At 60.0% G+C, this 12500-nt stretch overlaps 11 non-coding genes across 11 annotated transcripts; 6 read left to right on the top strand and 5 right to left on the bottom strand.

Moving 5' to 3' along the window:
• The first annotated feature begins 293 nt into the window (after positions 1-293).
• TRNAW-CCA (transfer RNA tryptophan (anticodon CCA)) lies at positions 294-365 on the top strand. Its single transcript has one exon. It is a non-coding gene; the product is annotated as a tRNA-Trp (tRNA).
• A 71-nt stretch (positions 366-436) lies between these two features.
• TRNAG-GCC (transfer RNA glycine (anticodon GCC)) lies at positions 437-507 on the bottom strand. The gene has a single exon. It is a non-coding gene; the product is annotated as a tRNA-Gly (tRNA).
• A 207-nt stretch (positions 508-714) lies between these two features.
• On the top strand, positions 715-788 carry TRNAN-GUU (transfer RNA asparagine (anticodon GUU)). Its single transcript has one exon. It is a non-coding gene; the product is annotated as a tRNA-Asn (tRNA).
• A 248-nt stretch (positions 789-1036) lies between these two features.
• On the top strand, positions 1037-1108 carry TRNAW-CCA (transfer RNA tryptophan (anticodon CCA)). The gene has a single exon. It is a non-coding gene; the product is annotated as a tRNA-Trp (tRNA).
• A 71-nt stretch (positions 1109-1179) lies between these two features.
• TRNAG-GCC (transfer RNA glycine (anticodon GCC)) lies at positions 1180-1250 on the bottom strand. The gene has a single exon. It is a non-coding gene; the product is annotated as a tRNA-Gly (tRNA).
• A 1627-nt stretch (positions 1251-2877) lies between these two features.
• TRNAG-GCC (transfer RNA glycine (anticodon GCC)) lies at positions 2878-2948 on the bottom strand. The gene has a single exon. It is a non-coding gene; the product is annotated as a tRNA-Gly (tRNA).
• Positions 2949-3155: 207 nt separating this feature from the next.
• On the top strand, positions 3156-3229 carry TRNAN-GUU (transfer RNA asparagine (anticodon GUU)). The gene has a single exon. It is a non-coding gene; the product is annotated as a tRNA-Asn (tRNA).
• A 248-nt stretch (positions 3230-3477) lies between these two features.
• TRNAW-CCA (transfer RNA tryptophan (anticodon CCA)) lies at positions 3478-3549 on the top strand. The gene has a single exon. It is a non-coding gene; the product is annotated as a tRNA-Trp (tRNA).
• Positions 3550-3620: 71 nt separating this feature from the next.
• Positions 3621-3691, bottom strand: TRNAG-GCC (transfer RNA glycine (anticodon GCC)). The gene has a single exon. It is a non-coding gene; the product is annotated as a tRNA-Gly (tRNA).
• A 1484-nt stretch (positions 3692-5175) lies between these two features.
• On the top strand, positions 5176-5247 carry TRNAW-CCA (transfer RNA tryptophan (anticodon CCA)). The gene has a single exon. It is a non-coding gene; the product is annotated as a tRNA-Trp (tRNA).
• A 71-nt stretch (positions 5248-5318) lies between these two features.
• TRNAG-GCC (transfer RNA glycine (anticodon GCC)) lies at positions 5319-5389 on the bottom strand. Its single transcript has one exon. It is a non-coding gene; the product is annotated as a tRNA-Gly (tRNA).
• Positions 5390-12500: the final 7111 nt, after the last annotated feature.

Raw genomic sequence — 12500 nt, 5'->3', positions numbered from 1 at the left:
CGGTTGTTAACAGAAAGGTTGGTGGTTCAAGCCCACCCAGGGAAGTATCCTTTTTGCCTGCATGAAACACTTTAATGAAACACAGATACGTACCTCTGCTCTCTCCTGCTTAAGACCCTTTATCTGAACATTTCAATCCTCTGCGTTCTCTCTGCACCTGCAGTCAATTTCATAATTAGGATAGAAAACAAAAGGCCTAGCCCTGTAATACAACTGTAGGCATATGAGGAGGGAAAAATAAGTCAAAAGGCCATCAGCATTTGTTGATCTGGCTTGAAGGCTGTAAGTGTAAGGACCTTGTGGCGCAACGGTAGCGCGTCTGACTCCAGATCAGAAGGTTGCGTGGTCAAATCACGTCGGGGTCACTGCTTACCATTTTATTCCCCACTGAGTTCATATATTTCCTTTCGAAAACAAAGTCAAAGGAACGCAGCCTTGCATTGGCCGGGAATCGAACCCGGGCCTCCCGCGCGGCAGGCGAGAATTCTACCACTGAACCACCAATGCTTCACATGGGGAGTTCACAGGCATAGCTCTGTCCAAGACAGTGATCAGGTGCACACACTTAAATTGTACACATATGAACAAAGTGTGCGCAGCAGACATGACAACGCCAAAGTTTCACATGATGATGGCTTATATAAGACAAGCTCCAGGCAGGCACATACATATCAAGATATATATTGAGTCTAAGGAAAGATGCTGTAGTCACTCGTCTCTGTGGCACAATCGGTTAGCGCGTTCGGCTGTTAAGCGAAAGGTTGGTGGTTCAAGCCCACCCAGGGACGTATTATTTTGCCTGCATGAAACACTTGAATGGAAAACAGATACATACCTTTGCTCTCTCCTGCTGGACACCCTTTCCCTGAATATTTCAATTCTCTGCGTTCTCTCGGCACCTGCAGTCAATTTCATAATTAGGATAGAAAACAAAAGGTCAAACTCTGTAATACAACTGTAGGCATATGAGGAGGGGAAAATAAGTCAAAAGGCCCACAGCATTTGTTGATCTGGCTCCGAAAGCTGTAAGTGTAAGGACCTCGTGGCGCAACGGTAGCGTGTCTGACTCCAGATCAGAAGGTTGCGTGTTCAAATCACGTCGGGGTCACTGCTTACCATTTTATTCCCCACTGAGGTCATATATTTCCTTTCGAAAACAAAGTCAAAAGAAAGCAGTCTTGCATTGGCCGGGAATCGAACCCGGGCCTCCCGCGTGGCAGGCGAGAATTCTACCGCTGAACCACCAATGCTTCACATGGGTTGTTCACAGGCAGAGCTCTGCCCAAGACAGTGATCAGGTGGACACACTTAAATTGTACACATATGAACAAAGTGTGCGCAGCAGACATGATAACGCCAACGTTTCACATGAAGATGGCAAGAATCAGATGCAGGAGACTATAACTATGAATGTCTTTGCATTTGCTGAGGTCACTGGCTTGGGACTAGAGTTGTGTTTATCAGGGCATGATGGCAGGCTGCTCCCGACAAAAGTGGTTCACAGAATGCACCCGCCAGATCACCAGCACTATTGTGTTTCAGATTATCTCACTGAACTCTCCTCCTGGAAAATCCTTCCCACTGGCTTTCCCAGATTCTGTGTCCTCCCCTAAATGCTGGGGTGAAACGGGCAGAGTTCTGCGCCCTGCGTCCCTTTACGCGTCCCTAACGCGCTCCCAACGCGGCCTACAGCCCTGGTCGGGCACAGCCCTGGTCGGGCTTAGATCACTGGAGCCTTTTGTGACCAAGAACTCCGGAAGCCTAGGGTCAGGCCTGTTGCACAGGCATATTGTGCCTTGCCAATCCGGGATTGTTGTGTTTCAGGGCCTAGCCATCAATACTCCTGGGATTTCTTTCCCTGAGAACCCTCTTGTCCCTGTCCTCCCACAAGCCCCAGCTTTTATGTAAAATAAAGTGTGCACCATGGGCCTTCCCCTATTTGCTCTCTCCCCAATCTCTTTCTCCAAAGCTGAGCTCTGAAGGTAAATGTATCTATCTGAGTGAGGGGCTAGGGAGGGCCTTTCCCAGCAGTCTTACAAGTCAAGAGTTCAGAGAAAGCACCTGCTATGGGAGGGAGACTTTGCTCACAGAGAAGTCAAGTCTAACATAACACATCTGATGGGCAAGGCACACGCCTTACTGGCTGGTAGCACACCTACAGAGGAGCAGGGAGCTATGCTAAGCAGGCAACAGAAAAGTCATGTATGTGTCTCATACACTGGGACCGGTAGTAATACTGGCTCTAAGACCATTAGACAGTAGTCTATTCATCATTACGTCCAACAATAACAAGACACTAAGCAAATGAGAAATGCTGTATGGCATAAAGACGCATTATATAACACAAGCTCCAGGCAGGCACACAATTATCAAGATATATATTGAGTCTCAGGAACTGTGCTACAGTTATTAACCTCTGTGGTGCAAATGGTTAGCGCGTTTGGTTGTTAACAGAAAGGTTGGTGGTTCAAGCCCACCCAGGGAAGTATCCTTTTTGCCTGCATGAAACACTTTAATGAAACACAGATACATACCTCTGCTCTCTCCTGCTTAAGACCCTTTATCTGAACATTTCAATCCTCTGCGTTCTCTCTGCACCTGCAGTCAATTTCATAATTAGGATAGAAAACAAAAGGCCTAGCCCTGTAATACAACTGTAGGCATATGAGGAGGGGAAAATAAGTAAAAAGGCCATCAGCATTTGTTGATCTGGCTTGAAGGCTGTAAGTGTAAGGACCTTGTGGCGCAACGGTAGCGTGTCTGACTCCAGATCAGAAGGTTGCGTGGTCAAATCACGTCGGGGTCACTGCTTACCATTTTATTCCCCACTGAGTTCATATATTTCCTTTCGAAAACAAAGTCAAAGGAACGCAGCCTTGCATTGGCCGGGAATCGAACCCGGGCCTCCCGCGTGGCAGGCGAGAATTCTACCACTGAACCACCAATGCTTCACATGGGGAGTTCACAGGCATAGCTCTGTCCAAGACAGTGATCAGGTGCACACACTTAAATTGTACACATATGAACAAAGTGTGCGCAGCAGACATGACAACGCCAAAGTTTCACATGATGATGGCTTATATAAGACAAGCTCCAGGCAGGCACATACATATCAAGATATATATTGAGTCTAAGGAAAGATGCTGTAGTCACTCGTCTCTGTGGCACAATCGGTTAGCGCGTTCGGCTGTTAAGCGAAAGGTTGGTGGTTCAAGCCCACCCAGGGACGTGGTATTTTGCCTGCATGAAACACTTGAATGGAAAACAGATACATACCTTTGCTCTCTCCTGCTGGACACCCTTTCCCTGAATATTTCAATTCTCTGCGTTCTCTCGGCACCTGCAGTCAATTTCATAATTAGGATAGAAAACAAAAGGTCAAGCTCTGTAATACAACTGTAGGCATATGAGGAGGGGAAAATAAGTCAAAAGGCCCACAGCATTTGTTGATCTGGCTCCGAAAGCTGTAAGTGTAAGGACCTCGTGGCGCAACGGTAGCGCGTCTGACTCCAGATCAGAAGGTTGCGTGTTCAAATCACGTCGGGGTCACTGCTTACCATTTTATTCCCCACTGAGGTCATATATTTCCTTTCGAAAACAAAGTCAAAAGAAAGCAGTCTTGCATTGGCCGGGAATCGAACCCGGGCCTCCTGCGTGGCAGGCAAGAATTCTACCACTGAACCACCAATGCTTCACATGGGTTGTTCACAGGCAGAGCTCTGCCCAAGACAGTGATCAGGTGCACACACTTAAATTGTACACATATGAACAAAGTGTGCGCAGCAGACATGATAACGCCAACGTTTCACATGAAGATGGCAAGAATCAGATGCAGGAGACTATAACTATGAATGTCTTTGCATTTGCTGAGGTCACTGGCTTGGGACTAGAGTTGTGTTTATCAGGGCATGATGGCAGGCTGCTCCCGACAAAAGTGGTTCACAGAATGCACCCGCCAGATCACCAGCACTATTGTGTTTCAGATTATCTCACTGAACTCTCCTCCTGGAAAATCCTTCCCACTGGCTTTCCCAGATTCTGTGTCCTCCCCTAAATGCTGGGGTGAAACGGGCAGAGTTCTGCGCCCTGCGTCCCTTTACGCGTCCCTAACGCGCTCCCAACGCGGCCTACAGCCCTGGTCGGGCACAGCCCTGGTCGGGCTTAGATCACTGGAGCCTTTTGTGACCAAGAACTCCGGAAGCCTAGGGTCAGGCCTGTTGCACAGGCATATTGTGCCTTGCCAATCCGGGATTGTTGTGTTTCAGGGCCTAGCCATCAATACTCCTGGGATTTCTTTCCCTGAGAACCCTCTTGTCCCTGTCCTCCCACAAGCCCCAGCTTTTATGTAAAATAAAGTGTGCACCATGGGCCTTCCCCTATTTGCTCTCTCCCCAATCTCTTTCTCCAAAGCTGAGCTCTGAAGGTAAATGTATCTATCTGAGTGAGGGGCTAGGGAGGGCCTTTCCCAGCAGTCTTACAAGTCAAGAGTTCAGAGAAAGCACCTGCTATGGGAGGGAGACTTTGCTCACAGAGAAGTCAAGTCTAACATAACACATCTGATGGGCAAGGCACACGCCTTACTGGCTGGTAGCACACCTACAGAGGAGCAGGGAGCTATGCTAAGCAGGCAACAGAAAAGTCATGTATGTGTCTCATACACTGGGACCGGTAGTAATACTGGCTCTAAGACCATTAGACAGTAGTCTATTCATCATTACGTCCAACAATAACAAGACACTAAGCAAATGAGAAATGCTGTATGGCATAAAGACGCATTATATAACACAAGCTCCAGGCAGGCACACAATTATCAAGATATATATTGAGTCTCAGGAACTGTGCTACAGTTATTAACCTCTGTGGTGCAAATGGTTAGCGCGTTCGGTTGTTAACAGAAAGGTTGGTGGTTCAAGCCCACCCAGGGAAGTATCCTTTTTGCCTGCATGAAACACTTTAATGAAACACAGATACGTACCTCTGCTCTCTCCTGCTTAAGACCCTTTATCTGAACATTTCAATCCTCTGCGTTCTCTCTGCACCTGCAGTCAATTTCATAATTAGGATAGAAAACAAAAGGCCTAGCCCTGTAATACAACTGTAGGCATATGAGGAGGGGAAAATAAGTCAAAAGGCCATCAGCATTTGTTGATCTGGCTTGAAGGCTGTAAGTGTAAGGACCTTGTGGCGCAACGGTAGCGCGTCTGACTCCAGATCAGAAGGTTGCGTGGTCAAATCACGTCGGGGTCACTGCTTACCATTTTATTCCCCACTGAGTTCATATATTTCCTTTCGAAAACAAAGTCAAAGGAACGCAGCCTTGCATTGGCCGGGAATCGAACCCGGGCCTCCCGCGTGGCAGGCGAGAATTCTACCACTGAACCACCAATGCTTCACATGGGGAGTTCACAGGCATAGCTCTGTCCAAGACAGTGATCAGGTGCACACACTTAAATTGTACACATATGAACAAAGTGTGCGTAGCAGACATGACAACGCCAAAGTTTCACATGATGATGGCTTATATAAGACAAGCTCCAGGCAGGCACATACATATCAAGATATATATTGAGTCTAAGGAAAGATGCTGTAGTCCAGGGGTGCCCAAACCTGTCCTGGTGGGCCGTATCCATGCCAGATTTTTGGGATATCCCCATCTGGTGATCACGGTTCGATCCCCGGCGCCGGCGGCAGATCAGAGTGCCCAGGACGGGGTCCATGTGACCCGGGCAGTCCTATCCCCTGGGTGTACGTGGTTGTCCGACATGTCGGTCGTATTTGCTTTTACGTACCGGATCGGAATCGGCCCCCATAAAATCGTACGTAAAGTATATAGCAAATCAACCTGAAATCTGCTGGGTCAGAAAGGGCTCGATTCCGATCCGTGTCGGAAGGTTAGGAGTCCGTACGAATTTGTCGGGACGGCATGGCAGAGTGCCCGGGATGGGCTCCATGGCTCTTGGGCAGTCGTCCCCCGGGCGTCCGGGGCTCCATCCAGGCCGACGGCATGGCAGAGTGCCCGGGACGGGCTCCATGCGTCCCGGGCATTCGTCCCCCGGGCGTCCGGGGCTCCATCCAGGCCGGTGGCAAGGCAGTGTGCCCGGGTCGGGCTCCATGCGTCCCGGGCATTCGTCCCCCGGGCGCCTGAAACTGCTGGGTCAGAGAGGGCTCGATTCCGATCCGTGTCGTAAGGTTAGGAGTCCGTACGAATTTGTCGGGACGGCATGGCAGAGTGCCCGGGACGGGCTCCATGCGTCCCGGGCATTCGTCCCCCGGGCGTCCGGGGCTACATCCAGGCTGACGGTATGGCAGAGTGCCCGGGTCGGGCTCCATGGTTTTCACGGTGGTCCTCCCCTGGGTGTCAGGGGGCTCCTGGCCGACGGCATGGAAAAGTACCCAGGACGGGCTCCATGCGTCCCGGGCATTTGTCCCCCGGGCGTCCGGGGCTCCATCCAGGCCGACGGCATGGCAGAGTGCCCGGGTCGGGCTCCATGGTTTCCAGGGTGGTCCTCCCCAGGGTGTCGGGGCGCTCCAGGCCGAAGGCATGGAAAAGTGCCCAGGACGGGCTCCATGCGTCCCGGGCATTTGTCCCCCGGGCGTCCGGGTCTCCATCCAGGCCGACGGCATGGCAGAGTGCCCGGGTCGGGCTCCATGGCTTTCACGGTGGTCCTCCCCTGGGTGTCTGGGGGCTCCAGGCTGAAGGCATGGAAAAGTGCCCAGGACGGGCTCCATGCGTCCCGGGCACGGGCACGGGGACGGGGACAGGGTCGGGAGAGTCCAGGCGGCTTCACTTCCGTGTCCAGCCATCTGATCGACCAGATTCCCTCGGCCATCTGGTCGCCCGGATCCCCTCGGGCATCTGGTCGCCCGCAACGCTTTCCTATGGGGCGACCAGATGGCCGAACTTCCCTGGAAGTCCCGATGAGGTGCCATTCGCCGCCCGGATCCCAGCGAGGGCTCCAGGAGGTTGGGTACATTCGCGCCTTGGGTCCCCTCTGTCACCTCGCGTGCACAGATTACAAGAAAAGGGGGTAATTTTCCTCCGGATTACTAGGGAGAAGGGTACGCCCGGACACCCCTCCGAGGCTGGTGGTTCTCTGCCATGGGGACCAGATGGGCTATGCCTGGGCAACACCTCCCTAGGCCACCCGGGGCTTCCTTCCTCCAGGCCAACTGCATGTCAAATTGCCCAGGACGGGCTCCATGGCTCCTGGGCAGTCGTCCCCCGGGCGTCCGGGGCTCCATCCAGGCTGACGGCATTGAAAAGTGCCCAGGACGGGCTCCATGCGTCCCGGGCATTCGTCCCCTGGGCGTCCGGGGCTCCATCTAGGCTGACGGTATGGCAGAGTGCCCGGGTCGGGCTCCATGGTTTTCACGGTGGTCCTCCCCTGGGTGTCTGGGGGCTCCAGGCCGAAGGCATGGAAAAGTGCCCAGGACGGGCTCCATGCGTCCCGGGCATTCGTCCCCCGGGCGTCCGGGGCACCCATCTCCATGAGGCCAACGGCATTGGCAAAGTACCCAGGACGGGCTCCATGGGTCCCGGGCAGACCTCCCCCCGGGCGTCCGGGGCTCCCACCTCCAGGCCGACGGAATGTCAAAGTACCCAGGACGGGCTCCATGGGTCCCGGGCAGCTTCCCCCGGGGCGTCCGGGGCACCCACCTCCAGGCCGACGGCATGTCAAAGTACCCAGGACGGGCTCCACGGGTCCCGGGCATTCCTCCCCCAGGTCGTCCGGGGCCTAGAGCTCCGGTGGTCCAACCTGCGCCTGAGGCCCAGCCGGGGTCCAAGAGCCCTGCCTTGCGTGGGCAGGCAGTCAGGAACCCTACCGCGAAGGCTTGGGATGGATGGGGAGCTGGGAGTCCTTTCGATCCCGGCCCTCTGGTCGCCCGCGATGCTTTCCAATGGGGCGACCAGATGGCCGGGCTTCCCTGGAAGTCCCGATGAGGTGCCATTCGGCTCCTGGATCCCAGCTAGGGCTCCATGAGGTCGGGTTCTTTTACGCCTTGGGTCCCCTCTGTCACCTCGCGTGCACGGATTGCAAGAAAGGGGGGTAATTTCCCTCCGGATTACTAGGGGCAGGGTACGCCCGGACACCTCTCCAGGGCTGGTGGTTCTCTGCCCGGGGGACCAGATGAGATATGCCTGGGCAACACCTCCCCCGGGCGTCTGGGGGCTCCATTCTCCGGGCCAACGGCATGGCTCAATGCCCAGGACGGGCTCCACGTGTCCCGGACAGACCTCCCCTGGGCGTCCGGGGCACCCATCTCCATGAGGCCAACGGGATGGCAAAGTACCCGGGAAGGGCTCCACGGGTCCCGGGCAGCCTTCCCCCGGGCGTCCGGGGCTCCCACCTTTAGGCCGACGGCATGTCACACTGCCCAGGACGGGCTCCATGGGCCCCGGACAGACCTCCCCCGGGCGTCCGGGGCACCCATCTCCAGGAGGCCAACGGGATGGCAAAGTACCCGGGAAGGGCTCCACGGGTCCCGGGCAGCCTTCCCCCGGGCGTCCGGGGCTCCCACCTCCAGGCAGACGGCATGTCACAGTGCCCAGGACGGGCTCCATGGGCCCCGGACAGCCCTCCCCCCGGGCGTTCGGGGCACATATCTCCAGGAGGCCAACGGCGTTGCAAAGTACCCGGAAAGGACTCCACGGGTACCGGGCAGTCCTCCCCCGGGCGTCCGGGGCACCCATCTCCATGAGGCAAACGGCATTGGCAAAGTACCCGGGAGGGGCTCCACGGGTCCCGGGCAGGCCTCCCCCGGGCGTCCAGGGCACCCACCTCCAGGCCGACGGCATGTAAAAGTGCCCAGGACGGGCTCCATGGGTCCCGGGCAGCCCACCCCCGGGCATCTGGGGCACCCATCTCCAGGAGGCCAACGGCGTTGCAAAGTACCCGGGACGGGCTCCACGGGTACCGGGCAGTCCTCCCCCCCGGGTGTCCGGGGCTCCCTTCTCCAGGCCGACGGCATGGTTCAATGCCCAGGACGGGACGTCAAGTGGCCAGGACGGGCTCCATGCGTCCCGGGCATTCGTCCCGGGACGGGGACGGGGTGGGGAAGAGTCCAGGCGGCTTCACCTCCATGCCCAGCCATCTGGTCGCCCGGATTCCCTCGGCCATCTGGTCGCCCGGATCCCCTCGGGCATCTGGTCGCCCGCAACGCTTTCCTATGGGGGGGACCAGATGGCCGAACTTCCCTGGAAGTCTTAATGAGGTGCCATTCGCCTCCCGGATCCCAGCGAGGGCTCCATGAGGTCGGGTTCTTTCACGCCTTGGGTCCCCTCTGTCACCTCGCGTGCACAGATTGCAAGAAAGGGGGGTAATTTGCCTCCGGATTACTATGTGGCAGGGTATGCCCGGACACCCCTCCAGGGTTGGTGGTTCTCTGCCATGGGGACCAGATGGGATATGCCTGGGCAACACCTCCCTAGGCCACCCGGAGCTTCCTTCCTCCAGGCCAACTGCATGTCAAATTGCCCAGGACGGGCTCCATGGCTCTTGGGCAGTCGTCCCCCGGGCGTCCGGTGCTCCATCCAGGCCGACGGCATGGCAGAGTGCCCGGGACAGGCTCCATGCGTCCCGGGCCTTCGCCCCCCCCCGGGCGTCCGGGGCTCCATCCAGGCTGACGGCATGGCAGAGTGCCCGGGACGGGCTCCACGGGCCCCAGGCGTCTGGGGCTCCCTTCCCCGGGCCAGCGGCATGTCAGAGTGCCCAGGACCAGTTCCACGGGTCCCGGGCAGTCCTCCCCCGGGCGTCCGGGGCTCCCTTCCCCGGGCCAAAGCATTTCAGAGTGCCCAGGACGGGCTCCACGGGTTCCGGGCGTCCAGGTCTCCCTTCCCCGGGCCAACGGCTAGTCAGAGTGCCCAGGACGGGCTCCACGGGCCCCGGGCGTCCGGGGCACCCTTCCCTGGGCCAGCGGCATGTCAGAGTGCCCAGGACGAGTTCCACGGGTCCCGGGCAGTCCTCCCCCCCGGGTGTCCGGGGCTCCCTTCCCCGGGCCAAAGCATTTCAGAGTGCCCAGGACGGGCTCCACGGGTCCCGGACGTCCGGGGCTCCCTTCCCCGGGCCAACGGCATACAGGAGTGCCCAGGACGGGCTCCACGGGTCCCGGACGTCCGGGGCTCCCTTCCCCGGGCCAACGGCATACAGGAGTGCCCAGGACGGGCTCCACAGGTCCCGGTCGTCTGGGGCTCCCTTCCCCGGGCCAACGGCTTGTCAGAGTGCCAAGGACGGGCTCCACGGGTCCCGGTCGTCTGGGGTCCCTCCCCCGGGCCAACAGCAGGTCAGAGTGCCCAGGACGGGCTCCACGGGTCCCGGGCAGCCCACCCCCCGGGTGTTCGGGGCACCCATCTCCAGGAGGCCAACGGCATTGCAAAGTACCCGGGAAGGGCTCCACGGGTACCGGGCAGTCCTCCCCCGGGCGTCCGGGGCTCCATTCTCCAGGCCAACGGCATGGTTCAATGCCCAGGACGGGCTCCATGTGTCCCAGACAGACCTCCCCCGGACGTTCGGGGCACCCATCTCCAGGAGGCCAACGGCGTTGCAAAGTACCCGGGAAGGGCTCCACGGGTACCGGGCAGTCCTCCCCCGGGCGTCCTGGGCTCCCTTCTCCAGGCCAACGGCATGGCTCAATGCCCAGGACGGGCTCCATGGGTCCGGGGAGGCGTCCCATGCGCCTCCGGGCTTGGGAGCCCCGGCTGGGTCCAGGGGCCCGGGCGGGCCCCGGGTGGGGTGCTCCGGCCCTGGTCCCTGTCTCCCAGCCTACCGCACTGCCAAGGGCCTAGGAATGGGTTCCGTTGTTCCCGGGGAGCCTCCCCTTGCTTGGCTGGGTTCAGGAGCAGTGGCTAGGGCCCCTGAGGGCCCGGGGAGGGCGGCCTCCCCACCCCGGGCTCTGTCCTTGGTCCTGCTGCGTGGCAGGGTGCCCGGGACGGGGTCCGGAGGGACCGGGGAGGCGTCCCATGCACCTCCGGGCTTGGGAGCCCCGGCTCGGTCCAGGGGCCCGGGCGGGCCCCGGGTCGGGTGCTCTGGCCCTGGTCCCTGTCTCCCAGCCTACCGCACTGCCAAGGGCCTAGGAATGGGTTCCGATGTGCCCGGGGAGCCTCCCCTTGCTTGGCTGGGTTCAGGAGCAGTGGCTAGGGCCCCTGAGGGCCCGGGGAGGGCGGCCTCCCCACCCCGGGCTCTGTCCTTGGTCCTGCTGCGTGGCAGGGTGCCCGGGACGGGGTCCGGAGGGACCGGGGAGGCGTCCCATGCGCCTCCGGGCTTGGGAGCCCCGGCTGGGTCCAGGGGCCCGGGCGGGCCCCGGGTCGGGTGCTCCGGCCCTGGGCCCTGTCTCCCAGCCTGCCGCACGGCCAAGGGCCCGGGAAGGGGTTCCGATGTGCCTGGGGAGCATCCCCTTGCTTGGCTGGGTTCAGGAGCAGTGGCTAGGGCCCCTGAGGGCCCGGGGAGGGCGGCCTCCCCACCCCGGGCTCTGTCCTTGGTCCTGCTGCGTGGCAGGGTGCCCGGGACGGGGTCCGGAGGGACCGGGGAGGCGTCCCATGCGCCTCCGGGCTTGGGAGCCCCGGCTGGGTCCAGGGGCCCGGGCGGGCCCGGGTCGGGTGCTCCGGCCCTGGGCCCTGTCTCCCAGCCTGCCGCACGGCCAAGGGCCCGGGAAGGGGTTCCGATGTGCCCGGGGAGCCTCCCCTTGCTTGGCTGGGTTCAGGAGCAGTGGCTAGGGCCCCTGAGGGCCCGGGGAGGGTGGCCTCCCCACCCCGGGCTCTGTCCTTGGTTCTGCTGCGTGGCAGGGTGCCCGGGACGGGGTCCGGAGGGACCGGGGAGGCGTCCCATGCGCCTCCGGGCTTGGGAGCCCCGGCTGGGTCCAGGGGCCCGGGCGGGCCCCGGGTCGGGTGCTCAGGCCCTGGGCCCTGTCTCCCAGCCTGCCGCACTGCCAAGGGCCCGGAAAGGGGTTCCGATGTGCCCGGGGAGCCTCCCCTTGCTTGTCTGTGTTCAGGAGCTCCATCCGGGGCCCCTGAGGGCCCCGGGGAGGGTGGCCTCCCCACCCCGGGCTCCGTCCTGGGTCCTGCCGTGGGGCAGGGTGCCCGGGACGGGGTCCGGCGGGCCCGGGGAGGCTTCCCCTGTGCCTCCGGGCCTGGGAGCCCCGGCTGGGTCCAGGGGCCCGGTCGGGGCCCCGGGTCGGGCGCTCCGGCCCTGGGCCCGGTCCCCCGGGCTGCCGCTCCACCCAGGGCCCAGGACAGGGGTCCGTCGGTCCCTTGCAGGCCTCCCCTGCTTGTCAAGGTGTAAGCGGGCCCCGGGTTGGAGGGCCCGCCGGCCCCTGGCAGCCTCCATGGCTGTGGCCCGGCTGGGGCCCCGGGCCTCCGGCCCGCCATGCCCCGGGCGCCCGCTCCCTCCTTCGTGGGGGCACGGGGCGACCGGATGGCGTCCCTTTCGTACCCGGCCATCTGGTCGCCCGGATCCCCTCGGCCATCTGGTCTCCCGGATCCCCTCGGCCATCTGGTCTCCAGGATC

This window comes from Lissotriton helveticus, chromosome 1_2, assembly GCF_964261635.1.
Source record: "Lissotriton helveticus chromosome 1_2, aLisHel1.1, whole genome shotgun sequence".
NCBI classification, from domain to species: domain Eukaryota; kingdom Metazoa; phylum Chordata; class Amphibia; order Caudata; family Salamandridae; genus Lissotriton; species Lissotriton helveticus.
The sequence above is the reverse complement of the archived record's forward strand: the minus strand, read 5'-3'. Positions and strand labels throughout refer to the sequence as shown.